The following is a 6,443-nucleotide window of genomic DNA, read 5'->3' on the forward strand; positions in this document are numbered from 1 at the left end:
GTGAGCCGAGATCGTGCCATTGCACTCCAGACTGGGTAACAAGAGCGAAACTCTGTCCCCTAAAAAAAAAAAAAAAATACTGGGATTACAGGCATGAGCCACCACACCCAGCCAGTATACTCTTTATTAGATTCCTTCATTTGTCAATATGTTCCCCATGCTGTACGTTCATTTACAAGTTTGTAAGATACAGTACCTTTCTCCAGGTGGCAGGCCACCTATGAACAGGCCCTGTTCACCACCTCCTCCATCATGTTGCATTGTTGTAACACTTTAAACCCAGCTGCTCTACTTACCCCCCTATGATGGACAGCCTCCATTCCATATGATTTCCTTGCAACCATAGAAAATATCTCAAAGCCACAGGAAGACCTCCTAGACACTCCTCTAGACATATTTCTATTTTGTAATGGCTTCTGTAGATGACATTTCCAGGAAATGTAACTATTAAGCCATAGTTTTTCCTTGTGAAACACTTGAGGCATCCTCTTTGTTCCCTATAAAGTCATTCCAAGCTGCTGAATGTATGGCTCTTGCTAGAGCTGGCATAATGGCAAACAGAAAAATTGCCACTATTTACCCTGACTCTAGATATGCCTTTGGCATCTGCCACACTATTGACACTCTGGAAATCCAGCAGATTTGTAACTTCTGCTGATAATCCTGTTGCCAATAAGCATATAATTGCTGCCCTATTACAGGCTATTCACCTCCCTACTAAAATTGCTAATGTTCATTGTTCAGCTCATCCTAAGGCAACTGATACTACATCTCTAGGGAATGAGAGGGTGGAGAAGGCTACTAAGAATGCAGCCCAAAAGGTCCATTCTGTTACTTTCCACCCTTTATTAACCTGCCTTTATTGCTTACTGGTGTTATTGATTACCAGAGGAATGCCCCACAATGCAAAAAACCCCACAGATGAATACAAAAGAAGTCAGATAATTATCAGGTGTATTATGCATTGAGCCAATGGACTTTCTATGGCCCATCCCCCCCCTTTTTTTTTCCTTTTTGGCTTAAAGCACTTATCTCCCTTCAGGTGACACGTATGTACATACAGAAGTTAAGGAATGAAGAGATAATTGGTTTTGCCTTGGGTGTTTACAAAATTTCTGACTGAAATATTCTCAGTACACTACCAGTAAATCCCATCAAATTTTTGGAGGAGACCAACATGCCTCAGCAGGTCCTCTAAGACATTAGGCTTTAGGCTCTTCTCATGGTTTGGTTGTTGTCTGTGTGTTTAGAGAATAGACTGAATGCTATCTGACTAGATGTGCTGACACCATGACAGTGATAAAGAAATTAATAACAGGTCAGGCATGGTGGCTTCCACCTGTAATCCCAGCACTTTGAAGGGTTGAGGTGGGCAGATCATCTGGGGTCAGGAGTTCAATACCAGCCTGGCCAACATGGCAGAACCCTATCTCTACAAAAAATACAAAACTTAGCTTGGTGTGGTGGTGCATGCCTCTAGTCCCAGCTACTGGGGAGGCTGAGGCAGGAGAATCACTTGAACCTGGGAGATGAAGATTGCAGTGAGCTGAGATTGTGCCACTGTATTCTAGCCGGGGAGACAGAGCAAGACTCTGTCTCGAAAATAAATTAATCAATTAATAAATAATAAATAACAGGTCATTATTCTTTTGGGCATTCCATTATGGATTGAATCAGACCACTGGAACTTATTTTACAGCAGAAATAAAACAGTTGCTTATAAAAATTCTAGGATATTCATTGAAATTTAATACCCTGTATCATTCCCAATCCTCAGAGCAAGTGGAATATATAACACTGAGACACAAAAGTGACTTTAGAAGTCTGTCAAGAAATTGGACTTAATTTCTGGCTGAAAGCATTATGCCCAGCCCTTATAAAAATATAGAATACTCCAAATTGAAGACATGGATTAACTCCCTTTGAAATAGTGTTTGGTTGCCCCATGCCTACTGGCATCTCTAAACTTTCCATTTCTGGATTGAATGAACATTACAGGGACGTAAGTGAAAAATTTGATGCTATGACTAGCTATACACAGACCCTATCATATTTAGAGCATATCATCAACAGGTAAAAGGGGCATGACTTCTGCTGACTGACAAGCCTTACGAGAAACTTTTTGACTGAGAAATTGGAGTACATCAAGGTTTTTAGAAGAAAACATATGCTGTCACCTAACAGGGAAGGCCCTTACGAAGTACCGCTAACCACCTATGCTGCTGTCAAAATAAAAGAAAAATCCTCCTGGATTAATGCAAGCCATGCCAAACTAGACCCGGGTTACTTCTCCCAGGGCAATTGGAAGACCGTCCCCACAGGTGACCTTAAAGTAAGGATTTCCAGAGTCTAGACCTAGGCCCTGGAAGCAAACAGTATCACGAAGTAGACAGTTTTTCTCAAGATCACAGATCAAAAAACTTTGCTTGCCCCTATTAATATTTTCTTCCCCTTTTCAGCCTCTCGACTTCAATAAATATAAAAACAAAAGAGCTCTGAAAACAACAAGCAAACCCTCTTCCTTCATCACAGGCTACCTATGAACAGATTCTGTTCACCAACCCCTCCATCATGTTGCTTTATTGGCCTTTTATTTAAGGGCTGACTGTGGAGATGACTGTCTCGGTCTGTTTGATGCGCCCTCTGATCCTCCACTATGACCTTTTTTTGAAACTATGTCTCTCTTTTATTAGCCCTGACTGTTTTCTCAACAGGTTAAGTGCAGACCTAACACCCCCTTACACCAGTTTTCCAAACTTGGCCATGTTAACTAATCTGATTGCTGGTTATGTCAGTGCCATCCAGATTATGCAAAAGAACCTGATTTTCATTTCTGCCAGTGTCAGTACTGGTGGACTAACTTGGAAAATGGATGTATGACAGGGTATGGCATCCATGACCAAGAAAATAATATCACTGGGCACAGTGGCTCACACCTGTAATCCCAGCCCTTTGGGAGGTTTAGCATGGATTTCAAGACCAGCCTGGGCAACTTGGTGAGATCCCATCTCTACAAACAATGCAAAAACTTAGCTGGGTATAGTGTTGTGCACCTGTAGTCCCAGCTACTTGGGAGGCCGAGGTGGGAAAATTGCTTGAGCACAGGAGGTTGAGGCTGTCATGAGCTGTGATTATGCTACTGTACTCTAGCTTGGGTGACAGAGTGAGATCCTGACTCAAAGAAAAAAGAATAATTCAAGAAGGAGATGGAAATTGAAAATAGCAANAAAAAAAAAAAAAAAAAAGAAAAAAAGAAAAAGAATATCTTTCTACTTCTTTTGGTGTTAGTTTGACATAAAATCTCCAAGAAAGCTCAAAGGCTCTACTTAGGTCAAGCAAAGCCAAGTCATTAAAGGTAATTTTTTTTCCTTTGTATGGAAAATAATCATGGTGCTTTTCTCTAGGGGATAGTCTCTCAACTACTAGATTTACACCCTGAATTAGGAATATCCTGTATTATAATGTTTTACCCTAAATCCTAAAGCTCAGATGTGAGAGAAGCATAAAGTTTCTTTATGACATATGAATCCACCTAATTTTGACTCCAGGCTGCCATGCATTAGGCTGGTAGGAAGGTGAACGTAAATCATTCCAGTAGGTTTGAGTCCCACCTCAGTCATACTCCCTTACTCTGCCAAGGCTCTGGAGGCCTTCCTTTCATCTCCCACACCAGTCAATGCTGACGTGCCCATTGTCTGTGTCTACATAATACTGGCATGTCTGGAAGAATCTGGCAGTCTGCATGACATATTTAGGACACTGGACTATTTGGCAAAGCTCTGCAACCCATTGCCTAGGGCTCTGTTTTCCTAGATCAACTTGGTACCTCCTGCCTGGAGCCTTGCTTCCGGTAACAATGACCCAAGCAGAGAATGGGTCCTTCTTGCTTCTAGACCTACAGATCTCTTCTCAGCACCTCTAAACTAGTCTCTAGTCTGGGTGGATATTCCTCCCTCTTGTTGTTTCACCATATGATTTCATCGTTTGTCAGATTCGTAACTTGAAAAACATGTTCCCCTTTGCTCCAGGGAAGAGAGGGATTACTAATTCAAAGTGAGGGAAAATATTTGCATTTCACTTTCTAGTCCATCAAAGAAAGGGAAGAAAAACAAAAAACAATTAAGATTTTGCACTGAAGTAGTGAGCATCTACAACGTGTCACATATTTGTGGAGAGGAAGATCAAGGAAGTACAAGGAAATACCAAGGCCTCAGGAAGGACTCAATGAATGAGACAATTGGCAGGACATATGATGGGTCCAACAGTGACTGAAGGTGGTGTCTTTAGACTTGGGCTTCCCTGATTTTCAGAATGCAGCATTGCAATGAGCCTGCCCTCAGGGTCCATAGATAAACCTGGATACCCTCAGTTACCTAGTAGACAGGGCTGCAGGTGGTGGGGGTGGGGGCTGGGCATTGGTGATCTAACCTTGTATATTACTTTCCTGCTTCTAGTCAAGAAGGATTTGGAATTTTGTTGGTACTGGGTGCTGAATTTTTGCTCTAATTTGTGAATTGTTGGGGATGGCCATTGCTGAAATTAACTAACTTTTAAAAATAATTGGTCAGTTTACTTGCTTTGTTTCATTCATTCTTCAAACTACCCAGAGAGGTAAATGTCACAGTTTCCATTCTGCTGATGGGAAACCTGAAGCTCAAAGAGGCCTGGGGAATTTATCACAGTAATACGGCTAATATGTGGCTTCAAATCCATGTCAGTTATTGTAGGTTTACCCTAGTGGATAGTTTGTTGCCCAATAGTGGTAATTTGAGAATGAGAGGGGCTGCTATTAATAATTATCTCAGGACTACAAGTATAAAACAGAGTTTTCCTGTGTGGTCAGTAAACTTGGTAATTTCTTTATTCTTATTAACTTTTTAAAGAACAAATTGTAATCTTTGTAATCATTTCTACTTTTAAAAAATCTTTACAAATTCTTTTTTGCCTGGCTAACATGGCAAAACCCTGTCTCTGCTAAAAATACAAAAAATAGCCCCGTGTAAGGAGATAATTCTACATTAGAAAAATTTATTAATGTGATTTCCCATACTAAGAAACTAAAGAAAAAAATAGAACATTTCAACAGAGAAAGCATTCAATAAAGTTCTATATTTATTTACAGTTTAAATTGGCAGAAAACTAGGAACAGAAGGAAATTTCCATAATATGATAAAAAGATATTTACTGTTTACCTGGAAAATCTTGAAAAACGTTTACTTTAAGATTAGGGATAATTCAAGAATACTGACTATCATAATGTTCTGCCTCACACTGGAGGCTCAGGGCAATGTAGTAACACAGAATAGAACACTAAGAAATACAAGGATTGGATTTGAGGAAATAAAATTGTCATTTGCAAGTGTTATGATTGCTATGACCATTTACATAGAAAATTAGAGTATATCAACAAACTCTTAGAAGTAATAAGCTTGTGGATTGCAAGATCAATATACAAAAATCAGTAGTATTTTTCAATACTAGAAATAATAAAGAAGATAATAGTAAAGGAGATACTGTCTAAAACAAGCACAAAAAAACCCTGTAAAATATGAAGGACTTAATAGACAAAAACTCACAAGACCAACACAGAAGAACATTTTGAAACTCTACCAAAGGGCATAAAGAAACCTGAATTAATAATCAGAAAAATCATCTTCATGAATGAGACAGCAGTATTTAAGATAACCATTTTCCTCCAATTTGGGGTAATTCCAAGCAAAATTATAGCCACCTTTAGGGAGAATCTGCCTCCTCATATTTTGAACGAACCCCCATTGATTAAGTCTTGATAGAGGGCAGGGCCCTGCCTCTCTTTGTGGTGGTGGGAAAAGAACCAGAACCTTCTTTCTCTCTGGAGACTAGGATATGAGTATGTGATCCTAACTTGGACATAACATTCTCCTTTCCAGAACATTGAAGCTTGTGTGAGTGGTAGGGTGATGCGGGGACAGTTTGGAAGAACTTTCTCTGTGGCAGCCTCCTGGTGGTGTCCTAACCAGGCTCTCTGCTGTAGTGTAACTTTCCCTGTTGCCAGGCCGCCCTTGGTTCCTGCCCATTTTCTGAGCCTGTTTCTCTAACTTTCTTTCTGATTTTGTAAGCTCTCTATTTTCCAATAAAGTTTGTTTCTGTATTAATTTAGAATCAGTATCTGTTTCTTACAATCAATAACTTGGAACTGGGAAGTTTACAAAATGATTCTGAAATTCATGTAAAAGTATACATGTCCCTGAGTAATTAAGACCATGGATTGGTCAACTTTTTCTATACAAGACCATATAGTAAACATTAGTCTTTGGTGGCTGGATGCAACTACCCAATTTGGTTGTTGAGAAGCAAATGAGAGTAGTTGTGTTTTAATAAAACTTTACTTATTAAAATAGTGAGTGAATAGGGTTAGGCCCATGAACTATAATTCCCTGACTCTGGCCTAAGACAATCACTGA

Source organism: Cebus imitator, unplaced genomic scaffold, assembly GCF_001604975.1.
Source record: "Cebus imitator isolate Cc_AM_T3 unplaced genomic scaffold, Cebus_imitator-1.0 Scaffold171, whole genome shotgun sequence".
NCBI classification, from domain to species: domain Eukaryota; kingdom Metazoa; phylum Chordata; class Mammalia; order Primates; family Cebidae; genus Cebus; species Cebus imitator.